The sequence below is a fragment of the Falco biarmicus genome, chromosome 8, assembly GCF_023638135.1.
Source record: "Falco biarmicus isolate bFalBia1 chromosome 8, bFalBia1.pri, whole genome shotgun sequence".
Taxonomy (NCBI): Eukaryota; Metazoa; Chordata; class Aves; order Falconiformes; family Falconidae; genus Falco; species Falco biarmicus.
In genome coordinates this window covers 36,806,237-36,822,171 of record NC_079295.1, presented here as the reverse complement: position 1 = coordinate 36,822,171, position 15,935 = coordinate 36,806,237, and the positions used below count along the sequence as shown (strand labels likewise).

At 36.8% G+C, this 15,935-nt stretch overlaps 1 protein-coding gene across 14 annotated transcripts in view; it reads right to left on the bottom strand.

Moving 5' to 3' along the window:
* Positions 1 to 15,935, bottom strand: part of R3HDM1 (R3H domain containing 1) — an 87,658-nt gene that overhangs the window by 70,783 nt on the left and 940 nt on the right. The window lies entirely within an intron of this gene.

Here is a 15,935-nt window from a genome sequence, read left to right as displayed (position 1 = left end):
TTCATTCCTTTGTACCATAAGCAAAGTTTAGACAGTATAGTGATGAAGCTAAAATAAACCTCTTTGATGATTTTATTTTTGTTCCAAGAAGTGAAACAGATCCTCATTCTTAATAGTATAAATGAAACAATTTTTACTGCTGTTTAGAAACTAGTCACCAATTAGCCATCATTACTACATAATGACAAAGTGTCATCCAGGTCTAAATACAGTAGACTTTAAGCTAAAGGCCAAAATTTAAGCAAACCCAAAACACTGACAGTGCATAGCTAGTCTTCAAGACTAAATACTATTACAATTAAAAAGCCTTCTGGACAACAGATACCAAATGAGCAAACATCTGTCTGGTGCATCCGTTTGTAGGGCAGATTGCTGATGAAAGACTAACTTAATGTTAATTAAAAAGTCTAGAGTAACAGTATAAGAACAAGCTGAAAAAAAAAATACTTCTAGCATTCGCAGAACTCAAAACTAAAAATCTCTTTACAATTACTCACCACAACAATCTGCTAGAAAAATATCAAATGTATCTCCAGATATAAGTAAACTTTTGGTGTTACATGGAGTACAGAAATTCTAAATAGTTAAATAAGAGTAACATTCACCTGAGCAGACTTTTTTTTTTAATAAAAATACAATCAACCAAACCTGGCATCTCTCAAAGTTAACAGAAAGTATTACTGAGAATGTGGAAGGGATGTTTTTGGTATTAGACAAAGAAGAAGCTGAAAGATACATTCTGTCCAATTCTTCTCCTCTTGAACCAGACAACTCTAATCTTATTTTGAGAGTGAGGAAGACTTAGAAGAAAGCAAATTCTAGTTAAAGATGATCCTACACCTACAGTTACTGGGTTAGTCATTCACTTCATTAAGAACAGTCCTTAAAGTCATGCCTAGTTAAGAAAAAAAACCCATCAACAAAGAAAACCAAACCCCGAACCTTTTTCTTTTCATCTAGAAAGCACATTAGAACACATTTTGAAATGCCATATGTTTCATTTTCTGTGAGCTAGATAATTGCATTACACAACAAGGGAAAAAGTAAGACTACCAGTAGAAGCTCTAGCCTATCTCTCTAATCTGGTATAGGAATCTTCAGACCACATTCAACCACACACTGGTTTTTGAGATCTAGAGAAAACACTGCTGCCTAACAAACTAAACAAAGTATGGCTTCTGCAGTTAAGCTAACAACTGAGAAATGCTTCATGCTAAACAAGGGAGTGAATATATCATAAAGTCAGACTAAAGATCAGTTATTTAGTTTTGTCAGATAGATGTTTTATCACTGTATCTCTGTCCTTTTAACCCAAGCTATTTCTATTACTGAACAGTTTCATCCACTGTTACTTCTAAAAAACCCAGGTCTATAACCCTTTCAAGACCATATTTAGTCTCAATAGGATAAATTCATGCCAACCTCATGAATACACCATGTCTAGTTTTGCATTCATATCTTGATATTAACTTTTTCCTGAACTGTAGTTTCAATTCAGACTGTTCCGGACATTCTGCTTTTATACAGTCTCATCCAAATGTGATGCATTAGCTAAGCAGAAAATTAAGCTACTCGCAGCTTGGAGTTTAAGGTCATCCTAACTGCCTGAAAGCAAAAACTGTAATATCCTCTCAGCCACATGAGACGAATTGTGTTTTGTGGGTTTTTTAATGGAAACTCAATAATCCAAACAAAAAATAACATTTCTGATAAATTTCCCCTGGGCTTCCCCCTAAGTGACCCAGTGAGTGGTCTGACATAGTTGACCAGGCACATGAAGCTCCCACATGCTGAACAGATTTATTTTTTTTTTTTAAATCATAGTATCTGCTTTAAGTACCAACAGTCAGAACAAACTTGCGTTGTTTCACTGCATACAATTTTCTTTTTCTCCCTATTTTTCTTTTTCTAACAAAACCTGGTCTCCATAAGGTATGCGATATGCAAATAATCATTCTTTAGAATGTACAAATTTTGAAGCCATGCTGTCCAAAACCCACGAGTAATTCATACAGAGCTGTCATACTAGGCAGCAGGGGAGGGGAAGGCTGAGGGGGTGTAAAATCAACTTTTTTTTGTAAGGACACTATCAAGCAACAAATAAAGCTAAATTTTTGTCTAGTCCAACAAAAAGTCACAATGACCAGTAGTTTTGTGAACACAGAAATGATAACAGAGAACTGTAAGAAACTGTTTATACTAAACCAAGGTTATTTTCTGCAAATGGACATCTGAAATCCAAGTTCCCAAACAATAATGCCTACCTCCAAAATAACAAAAACCCAAACACTAAACTTTCTCTCACGTTTGCAAAATTCTGTGTTCGGACAGCACAACAAATTGTGCTATCATCCCAAAGATTTCCAAACACTATGAACACTGGAACAGGGCTTCAGGGCCACATGCCTAAAAGCAAGAAAAGACAGGAAAGGCGGAGGCTTCAGCTAGAATCACTAGAGCAATTTAGTTTTAATCCCACAAATCATTTACTTCAGTTGTTCCTTGTCCTTCCTCACAACTTAACATTTACTATGTCCCTAGTTACCAGGTCCCTAGATTAAACACCCTTAAGATCACTATGAGCCAAACCCAACACAATTCCTGAAAATAATTACATTAGTCCAGCTTTCTGGAGAGCCTGTGATTTGTCTGAAGTCCTTTCATTCTGTGTTCTCTCTCTATAGTTCCATATACTCTTAAATCATTGCAAACTGGTAGTAATGGCTGCCAACACGATTTCACGTCATGAAGTGGGCACAAAGAAAAGCCCTAAGAAATCATGGAACTTCTCATCAATTGCAACCCTCAAGTACTTCAAAAGTGAAAGACTAAGCAATGCATTAGTTTAAACCTAGGGAGACATAAGAGCCTGGACAGGCAAGTTTTCACTCTAGAGTGGTTTGATTATTGCTTGCTAATTTAGCAGAAGTCTTTATTACTCTCCAGAACTCAAAATCTGAAAACCAACTGGTGAAGTAAGGTAAGAGTGACAAGTTTCCTCAGACCAGGCAGGTGTTACTTTCCACCCATACAGAAAGGAATCAGAGTAACTGTAGGGTTGAACCAAATAAGTGGTTCAAACTTATTTTGGTTTGTATTACCAATAATAAACTTATTTTGGTTGTAGTACCAAAACAGTACAACATGGAAGGAAGATTCAAACCACATACAGAAGAGGGCTAGGCAAGGGATTGCAGATCTTCTCTTGCTTCATGACAACAGAGACGATTTGGGAAGCTGGGTATTCTTAATGTTGTTTTTCAGTTTATTTTTCTCTCTTGAAAAAAAATAGTAATCGCGACTATCAGCTTTACTCCTCGATTTCATTCTAAAAGCAAATGGTGTTGAGTATCTTGTGAGATAAGCATGTTCAACCTAAACCAGCAAGAGCTGAAGTTGTGAGAGACTTTTGTTAGCTGTGGCATTAGCAGTTTCAAGGACTTTGTCAACACTACCCCTACTCTGCCCCAAATTTGGCTAACGTCAACTTCAGAAGCACAAAAAAAAAGATGTTTTTAACACGGAGTGTTTAAAGTTAAACAAGATCTGACTTCTCATGTAAAAGTCAACATGGGGAGGGAGAAAGGAGGGAGGAGAGACAGAAAGGGACTTAAGAACACCAGGAGTCAACATGTGGTTTTTACTTTCTTGTGCATCTGTACAGTCAAGCATCTCTACTCAGATAATATAATGGCATAATCAGACCCTAAAGGGACTTTAAGGAAAACTCAATTCGTATTTAATATTGGGGGGTGTGTGTGTGTGTGGATGGTGCAGGGAAGGGGGAGGAAAAAATTTTCAACTGACGCCTCATAAAAAGAAATTATTCTTTTTTAAACAACTAGGGCTGGTGCCTGGAGTCACCACCTAAGATGCATCCTATAATAATATGGATTGAACAGTGGGCTTTGCTAGATAAACAAAAGCTTTGTCATAGATGCCACACTAATTTTCAGAATGTTGCTAGGGCAACAGCAGGCTGTAACAAGAATTTCTGAATAATGAGCAGGTGGCAACATACGAAGATCTTAGACTCCTGACTGAATTATTCATATGTATTCCTGAATAGTGAGATTTATAAAAGCAATAGCCTTAGTCCATCACCACAAATGGAAACTATATACCTTGTCTAGAATATTTATTAAAGTTCTAACATGCATATCTATTGTTTTAACATATGTAAGGCAAGATCACTAGTCTGAACAAAAAAGGCTCAAGGCTCTAGCGTAAAAAGACATAAGCACTTATTTTGCATAAAATACTGATACACAATGTAAAAGAACAGTTTTTCTAAGCCAACGTTAAGTCTAATTTTCTGTCTATGATTCTCTTTATACTGATTCAACAATAATTCCAGAAGGACAGAAACAAATATTGGCAATTACGAAGAAAAGCCCAGATTAACTGAGAATTGGACACACTTTATCCATCGTGCACATCCATGGCAGTAATTTTGCCACACACAAAATGCTGTGGGGGGAAGCTTTATACATAGTCTAGAGATAGTCTATTATTGCACTCAAAAAAGCCATGACTTGGCAAGATTTTTGTTAATTTAAAACTTCTAACTCCAAGTCTACTACTGAACTACTAAAACTTCAGAACTAACAAATTCCAAGGCCACCTATAACATTCTTCTTCTGCTGACTGTGACAGTAAATTACTATTTTAACTTATTCTAGGACTGAATTGTTCTTCGCTGTGAGTTCACTGAGAAGCTACTGCAAAATACAAAGAAACCAAAACCTGCCCCACCTTTTGGGTCTTTGTCACACACCTTAGATCTGTTTTAAACACCAATAAAATAGTAAAATTTGTAGTTATTTTAAGCAAAGTTCCCAATTTCTGGAGGTTCACATAGTCTATGTATTGATATATAAATTCATATGCCACAAGATTACTGTATATTAATGTCTGTAATTACAAACTACAAAGCTGCCTTACAAAGCTGACATCATAAAAAAAATTGCAAAACCACACTAGATTATCCATAGGTGGATAATCTCATTATTCGATATTGTTTTGATAAGTAAGTCTTCAATGCTGCACAAAGCCACTCACTGCAAGAAAGGCATTGAGGTGCTGGAGCGTGTCTAGATAAGAGAAACTAATCTGATGAAGGGTCTGGAGCACCAACCTTATGAGGAACAGCTGAGGGACCTGGGGTTGTTTAGCCTGGAGAGAAGGAGGCTCGGCTGGGTGGGCCTTACTGCTCTCCACAACTACCTGACATGAGGCTGTAGCAAGGTGGGTGTTGGTCTCTTCTCCCAAGTAACAAGCAATATGACAAGAGGAAATGGCCTGAAGTTGTACCCTGGGAGGTTTAGATTGGACGTTAGGAAAAATTTCTTCCCAAAAAGGGTTGTCAAGCACTCGAACAGGCTGCTCAGGGAAGTAGTTGAGTCACCATTCCTGGAGACATTTATAAGTGTAGATGCAGTGCTTAGGAACATGGTTTACTGGTCGACTTGGGAGTGCTAGGTTAATGGTTGGACTCTATGATCTTAAAGTTCCTTTCTAGTCTAAATGATTCTATGATTTGCTAAGTGCAATTGTTTCAGTTTAGCTGATTTTCAAGTAGCATGCATTCATTTCAGGACAAGCCCTGGAACAAGTTATATGTAAAACTGTCTTATCGTGTGTGACAGCTGTACAGATCTGAATACCCCAGAGACACCTAGAACTAGTTTTTAAACTGAAATCCATCCAGTGAAGTCACAACAATAAGCTGACATCTGGTCAGGTTTTACCTGCAAAGTCTTCCATGTCAGCAAAGCTTTTTGAATTAGGTTATAGCTAAATCAGTTTTCTGTGGAATCCACAATTCAAGAATAATATTCAGTGGAGACAATCTAACTCACAGAAGATTAAAGTATCTCATTTTTACAGCTAGTCTTCCTGCATTGTTTATAAATGAGCTACCATCCTCTGCAGCAGCTTCAGTCTAAATGGGTTTAAGATCCAGTGCTGAGCAGCTCCCCGCATTGCAGTTGAATCTTGTAAATTCTTTTGTTCAACTTTCTGGTCAGAGGGAGGTCAGAAGACAATTGTCTCACTAATATGATGGCCTCATCAAAAAGCTGTTCAAGCATGATTTTGTATCTCTGAACTGAAAATCCTGGTAACAAAGGAAAGTTGAGTAAAATCAGCATCTTTCTGCTTCCTAATGAACACTTCTGAAAGCAGATCATCATCAGAACAGCAGCTTAATTGTCTGGACCCAAGCAGGAGGGAGGCAGAGGTGATTCTTCCTTTCTCCAACTGAAAAAAACATGCAACATCACCTTCTACCACCTTGGTACACATACCTTGCAAAGACGTTTCATCTTCTTAAGTAGAGGGTTCAGTCAAGGAAGCAATGCTAACATTTACACCAAGTACCAACTTTTTTGTGATGGCATATCCTCCTCTTCCATGGTATAATCACCAGAACAAGAGGCTACCCATTCAAGAAGCTTACCAGGATCAAATACTATATCTCTCCTTAAAGTGGAAGAAGAAAAAGGAAACTTAATGAAGATTTATTTTATAGCATGATGGATTTTTTTAATTAAAACAAGTACAAACATAGGAAAAATACTGCCACCAGTAAGTTTATATTCTGAAGGATTTCTTCATATATATAAATATAAACTTAAAAGTTTAGATAAAACACTCATATAGTGCACTAGAACTCAGTGAATGCATTTGAAAAGTTTTCTGGAAAACTAGTTTAGAGGCAAGTATAAGGGCATGAGGGTAAATGAAAAATAAGCATCACTGTCATTTTCAAAAATACCTCAAAGATTGCATGACCAAGCCATTGCAAATTTGTTCAGAAAAAAAACCCCAAACCTACCCACAAAATGCAAATACAAATTGCACCTTTCCCTAGCTGAACACAGGCTTATACACCCAAGTCTCGGGGCAGAAAGGTTTTGAAACCTTAAAAGAAAAGGGAAGAAAATCTTGCTGGAAATCACGTTTGTCCACATTTTAAGAGTGTTTACTTACAATCTACATTACACTTTGCCTAACATACTCGGGAAGTATGACAAGAAGAGGTGGTTAGCACTAGTCATTCTCTGTGATACCAAACATGGGATAAGGAAAAGAGACAGCAAACTTTAACACTGCTCTATCACTGAATAAATCAATCCTTACAACACTTATTCATAGTCAGAATATTCAATTAAAGGATTATTAATAAAATAGCTCTTAATAATTATTAGAATCCTACATTTCTCTGAGCAAAAGGCTTTACTTTACAGCCAAACCAGGACAGGGACTTTAATATAGCTTCAGGCTACAACAATCCAGGGATTGAGGATAAGCAGGCTGTCCTTGATGTATCATTTCCTTATGCAGATATACAATATACAGTTACAATAACGTATATTAAAAGATACTGATGCATTTTATATAGTGTTTAACAATGTTACACGTGTAGATTAATTCAGGAATTTTCTCTAAAATACCTATAAAACTTAACGTCACTACATATTCCCTAAGGCAGAGAAAAAAAGAGGCTGGGAACGGAGGAGAGCCCTTTAAAAAGAATAACCAGAAATTTATCTGGATGATTAAATGCAGAGGAAGAACAAAACAAACAAGTAACTCACCAACCCCACTTCCCACCCCAAAACAAACTGACCAACCAAAAGGTAAGCCTCGGAAGTCAGAAACACAAGTTACCAGCCTGAGTCAGAACTTGCTAACAAAAAGTTGGTTATCCATATAAATAGAAAAAGACCAAGAACACAAGTAAGCCACTACAGCACATCTGAAATTGAAAGAGTACATTCAAAGGAAAAACAAGATCCACAATGTAAATGCTGAAGACAGCATACCCACTAACTACAGAAAATTAGAACTATCTCATCAGATCAGAAGCCCCAAAGCAGAATTTTTTCTTGCAACAGTACAAAATACATTACGGTATCATTGGATGTTCAAATGACAAACACAGAACTAAACATAAGGAAAAAATAATGGTATGCCTGGCTTTTGAACAAATTTTAAATAACAGAATGTATCAAAGGCACCAAAGTCAATGGAAAATGAGTTGACAGAAAAACACACATAACAGATTGTGCCAAACAGCTCTACTTAATAAAACAGTATTTCTTAGGAAAAATAAATGGAGTAGGCCTAATCTATTTGAATTGTATGTAGTATTACATATAATAAACTTAGAGACAATGGAGATTAACAGAAGTTATTTTAATAATTAGAAAGCCTATTAAAAAAAGGTATTATAACAAGAAGTAGATTAAGAGAGGAGACAAATGGGTAAAGCAGTGAGGGGAAAAAGGGCATGGGAGTCAGCAATGGAGGTTTGTTTAATTTCAGTCCTTCTACATGAAATGTTAATGTTAAGAGTTCTGGATCACAAAACAGTGGGAAATACCACCAGCACAGGCAAAAAGATGATCTTAAGGATATTGGTAACAGTACTGACCGTAGCCAATGACAGAAATTCTTAAACCAAGTAGTCAAACAGCATGATCGAAGACAAATAGTTAACCAATCCTAAGATGAGTATTGATTCTGTGACTAAACTCACCATGCAATGTAGCCCTGAAAAAAGTAAATGCACTAAGATATACCTACCATTCAAGTTATTCTCAGAAAAGCTACAGAAGCATAAATGCCATTCTGATAAAGCCCTGGTGGGATCTTCTATAGAAGATGGTATTTGCACTGATAGAAACTTGTATGGAAAACATAACTTCATTCTAAAAACAAGGTAGCAGAAGAGGCTGAAAAAGACCATCTAGTTTAGTCAAAACACACACTGAACAGGACAGTTCTCTAGTAGACGGCACATGTGGCTGTAATACGCAACAGGTGGACAGAAGAGCTACTTAACCTAGCAAAAAATGTTGCCACTAAACCATCTGTCTGTAAGATTGCCAGAGTCAGCCAGGCTGCAGGCCGGGAGACATCACAGAACACCAGGTTTCACAACACTAGTCAGCAGGAAAGAAGACAGCTAGTAACTGAATTAACATCAAGATCTAAAGTTTGACACAGCTATGAAAAGATTATTTCCTGTAATAAGAAGGGACTGGACTAAATGACCCACAAACTCTCTCCTTTCAGTCTTCAGGCACATCCGTGCATTAAAGTTGCATACTTGTCTAAAACATTCCATTATTTTACTGGTAATTACTGCTATTCAATACCAGAGTACCTGGATGGCCTAGATTCAGCACGAACCAACTGAAAATTTTCTGTTCATCCAACTTCACTTTCAAATAGCCTGGTAAGAAGCAGTCTTAGGATCAGCAAGAATTTTTCCTTAAAATTCAAAGAAACCAGAGAAAGGCTACTTACTTTGTCTCTAAAAAATTCAAAGATTAGTTTAAAATCAATGTTATGTCCTCCAACATTTTCTGTAGTTTATCTTACAACATCAAACGTGTGACAGAATCCATCTTCCTCATAGCAGTCATGCCTACATTTAACCTAAATATAGCATTATGAATATAAACATGGTTTAAAAGTTTTAGAATCACTGCCATTGTAATGATGTAACTGCAGAATATGAAAACATGAATAAAACATGGATGCAGAAAACAACTACTGATACTGCAAACATAAGAGTCCCAAGGTTAATAAGTTATGAGTGGTATTAAAGCTGAATGTCTTATAACTAGTCAGCTGCCCAGATACAGACATCTAGTGCAGGCAGGTATGACAGAGATCTACAGGAGACTGCTGTCTTTCTGGAGCAGCATGGGGAGACAAGACACTTAGCCGGACAGGTAAGAAGCCCATCAAGATCACTCTTGCAACCGGCTTTAGAGTTGTCACCATTGATCTAAAACATGCCTGAATTCACACATTGTCTGATCAGAGCTGAAAAATCTTTTCAAGGTCTCCCACCCCCAATTATTCCACATTAAAAATGGGCTAAACCGTTTCCTGCTTAAAATTAGTCTATATTCCATTGCATACTGGAAGACAGGACAAGAAAAAGAGACACTGAGAGAATACCTACACATTTACATTTCTTGATCTTTATGAAACATTGTAATTTTAAGCCTTCACACTGCTATGAACCAAGCAAGATTGACACACAATTCCAGTTTCTAACATTGTCCCAATATTTCAACAGAAAAGGCCACATAAAAAGCTGATTGCATTCAGAGCTGGGACAGCTTTCACTATTGTTTTGATATGCAAGTCTTAATAAGGACTACTGCCCTTCACTCTTTTCAAATTAAACTTCACAGTGTCAGTAAAGACAAGATTAGCAACTAATAGGATGTCATCACACCTAATGATGAACAGCCAACTGTTCGAGCATTATACACTGCAGTAATTGGGCTCACCCAGTAACACCATTTATTCTGTTCATATTACTGCTTTAAGAATTTAGTCTGAAGGTACCATTCAAAGCTCAGAAATCTTAGTCAAAATATGGTATTACTTGTTACAATGTACGAGGGCCCCTCTGTATTTAAATCATTACTAGCTAAGCTCTGTCTGGACTAAGTTGCTTCTCCTAGTAACAAGAATGTCCACATAAATATAGGTGTTCCTCTCCAGAAGCCATTAACAGAGAGGCAAACAGGACCTGTGTAGCGCTACCACACAATGCATTAGGATGAAAATCATAGTGTTTTTATAAATCAACACAATAGTTTGTATGAAAGATTCATACCCATTTACTAGACCACAAGTCTAACCAGAAGCCATTAGTATTCCTGTGACAGCCTCCATGAAGTCACTTAATAGCTTTGCATGTCCTCTTCCTCCTCTCAATCCATACCATAAGGATGACACCTCAGAGCAGTACTGGTACAGGCTTGCGGCACAGCTTTAAACCCTTGAAACAATAGTTTATTCTTCTATGACAATAATGCAATGTGCAGTGAAACACGTGTCTAGGATCCTTTTAAGGTATTATTTGCAATGAAAATAGGTTAAAGATCACTTTGATGTGTTTAAAAGAAAAAAACAAACCACCACACCTGAACTAGAGGACTAATAATTTGTACTCTTCATTGCAAGTAAAAATCAGAGACTCATTATTGCCAATTGTAACAATAGAACTGCCATCAGCAGATACGGTGAGTTTCCAATTACATGTTTTATCACAGTTTCTTCCACTGAAGTATATGCAACAGTCAGTAAACACAGGAAAATCAGTCATTTTCCCTTGGAAAGCCATTAGGCAAGAGTTCTTGTTCAGGAATAGTCTGGCCTCTGAAGTGTAAGAAGGATAAGGATGCATTTATGTCTTTATGACAAGCCAAGTTTTATTTTGAGTCCCTTAGGTACTGACACTCTATGTAGCTATGCTAACCAATCAAACTACTTTTAAGGGAAGACAGAAACTGGCAAGGGTTCAGTTCTTCCTTTAAGTTATGTAATAGATTATAAAAGAAAGAAGAAAAAAAGAGAATTTAATCCTGGCTGCAAGTTTTACTCTTTAAACACCTAAAGAACACATTGAACATGAAATGTAGCTCTTCACCCAAAAGATAGAGCCATTTACAATGCTTTAAAAAGGAAATGGGCTTCTTACAGTACCTTCTGTTGGAATGCTCCAAATCACACTGTAATAACATGGACAAGAAATCCCCACAAACTGATTTACTGATTTTGCTACCGCATCATTTAGTCACAAAGACTGAACATTTCATCAAAGCCTAAGTTATAAGGGTCAGCAATTTTCCAATGCCTCTCAAAACTCCTACTGTATCTCCACATGAACATACCAAAATTCTTCTGAGCTCACTTAGAATATGAAAGCAGATGGAAATCTTCTTGTGGATCCAGCATTCCAGTCAATGATGTAAGCGCTCCCAGCTACTCACCGCCAGCAGGAAGTTTTTATGCCCAAAGCTCTGACATCAAAAAAGGACTGTGAGAACACTCCTCAATCTGCTGTTGGCAGAAGCACTCGAATTAGTTCAAACTTCACTCACCAGCTGCACACCAACAGCCTTCTCTAGATTCAGCTGCGCTAAAGAAGTCAGTGATCTCACTTCCAGTCATCATTTCCTCCATCTGCCAGTTAAACTGCTCCTGTGAGCCTCCCTATATGTTTCATTTTGATAGAATAAAAGACCTATACCTTACAGCTGAAAGTAAAATGTCCAGAAACTCCTCACAGTAACATCTCATTTAACAGATCAGAGGAGGTAACAGAAGGTATGAACGAAAAGCTAAGGATACATCAGTCTGATGGCCTCTTTCACAAAGGCAGATATTTGCAAGGAGTTAAATGTTTTAGTTGGACACTAACAGAAAGCTATTACACCTCACTTCGCTGCGAACATACTTCTTCAAAACAATTCCAGTAGGTTAACTGCTAGCCAATCATACAGAACATTTTTTTAGAAAAATGCAAAACTTAGCACCAAATCTTTGCTAAGAATGGTCAGCTAAACCAAATCCAGCAATGACACCTTCTACATTTATGCCTTTTAGAGGGTATTTTTTGACCTGGTAACATAAGTTATCCAAAACTACGCTTTCAAAATGAAGGAGCATCTATGCCATACTATTTAGCCATAGCTTTAATGATATTTAAGATGTTTGTCCTGACAAGCTTCAGCCTTCAGACCATTCTATACAAGTGACTGGACAAAGACCTTTCATAAGTGGCAGTATAAACTTCATAACAAATAAACCTGTGGAGGTGGCAGATGAGAGACTTGAGAGTGTTAAATAAAGGACAGAATTCCATTTTATACACAGATTTTTGAGTTACAGATTGAAGAGTAACAAGAATTGTTATTGGGAAAGCAATAAAGGAACAGAAAAACTTAAGTGCAGATGAACCGAGACAGTTGAACAACGCAGTATATAAACGTTTATGCAGGAACCAATGGCTGCAGAGAGGTAATACCCCATTCCTTTCTAATGGTCCAAGATAAAGAATAGAATAAGCATACTACCGCCATGCTCTTCAAATACACAATTTGCTTCAGCAGCCTGGATATAAACATACAATAGCAAAATATAATACTCTTAGAAACTTCACTCTAACTATTGTAGAAGACTTCATGTCATTCAGTGACAAGTTGACAGAATTCTCATAATACATACATTAAACTGTAGGAGACTAACATGCACAAGAGTAGCAGTGGAGGCTGTTCCATAATTAAGGCTGCTGAATTTCAATAAATCTGGTTTCAGACATTATTCCCTTTCTAAAGCACTCCTTCAAGTTATGAAATCAAAATAAGATTATAAGCAGGCTGAAAAATCAAAATAAGATTATAAGCAGGCTGAAAGTACGATTTTCCCAACAAAATTTAAACATAATCTGTTGCCGATTTATGATTTCCTAGAAATAGAGCTTTCCAATAATGCTTTCAAAAATCTCTTAACATTGTTTTACAGCACATCAGTCTCTCATCTCAAAGAAAAGCCAACAAAGAAACACATAAACCCTACTTTAATGGGCTTGCATAGATGCTAGCTATCATCCAGAGTAAGCACCATGTTAAAGCATTCACATAGATTCTTCTTGCCTAGAGAGTACGTGTGAATGACCTTATTATTCAGGTCTTGCATTGCAGAACGACTCATCTTTCCATCACTAAAAGGCTCAATTTGGAATGCAGCATTTCACAAAAGCCCCTGGGTCATCCCTATCTAGCCATTACTAGGTGGAATGTACGTCGGAAAACTGCCTCTAAAAGCTCAACCGGGCTCCCAAATCCCAAAGCTCCTGCAGTCCTTCCAGCCTAGTGGTGCCAGGATTACAGAATACTCTGCCACTTCTGTGAAAGCTCCTTAGATGTCACACCCACGAATTACAGTATTTTGTATTTACTGGCTATTGCTTAACTTTCCTATCTATGAAATAAGAAGAATTAAGAGTATGTGGGAAAATTTCAGAATCTATGCACTTTAACAGTAAACTTATTGGCTATTGCTACTCAGGACATCCAAAGCTGTTGCTGTTTTTATGCTGGTTAAAGTTACAACATAGAGTTGTCTAGTTCATCAAAATTGAACAATGTTGTCAACATATATTAAAAGGTTTTTAAAAATTGTATGTATGCTACATTGCAGCCAATTCAAAGTTTGTATTACTCCATTCCCATTATTTGGCAACCTACTCTTTATCAACATGCTGTCAAAAGTCTCATTTTCCCTGAAGAGTCAAAAAAAATGCAACTGTATCCATTACTTTTAAAATCCTATAATACAAGTACCTTGAAAATTTACAACTACGATCCTATTTTAAAAGATGTGCCGCTACCTTTCTTAGCCAAATTAAGTCCGGGGGGGAAGTAAGTGTATGAAAATAGTGATCCAAAGATATACAAACTTGAACCTAGGCTACTGGAGCAAACTGACAGCACCACCCTCCAACTGAATAAAACACAAAACCATGGTATTTGTGTTTTATACCCAGAGGTATACCTAAAGCACTTCAACTAGAACATCCGGCTACCTTGAAGCAGTTTCAGGCAAACTTTAAGCAAGTAGCATGAGGTAAGACTATGATGTAAGGCAAATACATTGATATGTATTTGATATCCATTGATAAGAAATGAAAAACAAAATAAAAGTTCAAAGAAGAAAAAAAAGTATGGACAAAGTTATGCTTAAGACAAGAAAGAGGAAAGTTGCAGTATCTGTCTCCTCAAGTTTTCCTTCTTTATTCCTCCATACACACACACACAAATAAAATATAATCAGAGGACCACTGCAACAGATTAGAGTAATGCACCCCTCCGAAATCGTTAACAAATGGTTTCTGGAAAATTGCTAACAAACCTAAACCAGTACACTGCACACCCCTTAAAATTGCTGGTATTTAGTCAAACCCATTTTTATTCCTGAGAAAAGTAGTAGTGGATCTTGATAGCTCTCTACACTTTTGCTAGGTCACTTTTTATTTTACAATAGTGAGCAATGCAGTTACAAGTACTACATTTTCCACCTTCCAAGATCTAAAAGATGCAAAATGTCTTTATGTTATCTTTATCGTTGGGGCTTTTTTTTTTTTAAATTCAGGAATACAAGCTATAAATTATAGATTTGCTACAAAATACTCAAACCCTCAACATCACAGTATTTGCTGTAAAACAAATGCATAACATTAACTGCCTGCCAATGTTATCGTCTGTACAAATCAAACGGAAGACTGTCGAAGAAAGCACGTTTCCACTGCCATTTCTTTCTCCTGAATAGCAAATTATTTGAATAAAACATTCTGAAAAATAGTTTCAGAACTTCATTTTTGTTGCTTTCATTTCAACAATATATATTCCTGATCTAACATTCACAAGAAATACTGCACTGTAAGATTGCTGTGATCATGTCTTCTGCTTATACTCAACTAAAAAGCGAGTCTCAAGTACAATACTCCTTCTAGGAGACAAAGCACGAGAAAGTAACCCCGCTGAAAATTTCAAGTTAATGCCTAAATGCCTGTTAGGCTAGTGTCGGGCACTGTAAAAAGAAAAAAAGCCCCAGCACATTCCCTATTCTACATTAGGCACACATGACCTCTCTAATTTCAAGCTAATAAAAAAATGGCATCAGTATTACAAAATTAAAACAATTCAAAACCGACTCCAAAACACCACACACTTTTGTAGATTATACTATCTAACAGCCCACCCTGAACAAAGTATCCATCACTCATTTTGGTTTTTTTCCATCACCTTCCTAATCCAGTTTCCTACAGAGATCACACAAATCCACTGAAGTGTATCTTGTACTACAGGCTTAATTATGAAAAACAGAAGTAGTACACATCTCTTAGCGCGAGTAATTTGAATTCTTCTTAGACTCAATGTAAGGAATCGCTATGCCTCACTTCTTTTTCTATCTCCCTCATAAAGTGAAACGCTTCCTCAGTGCTGAAAACTAATTTAAAAACGTTATTAAGAGAGGCTGTAGAAACCAGGCTGTGACACAGTTTGCTCTTGATTCTACTTACACTTTGGATTAAAGCATGCTAGATATATCCA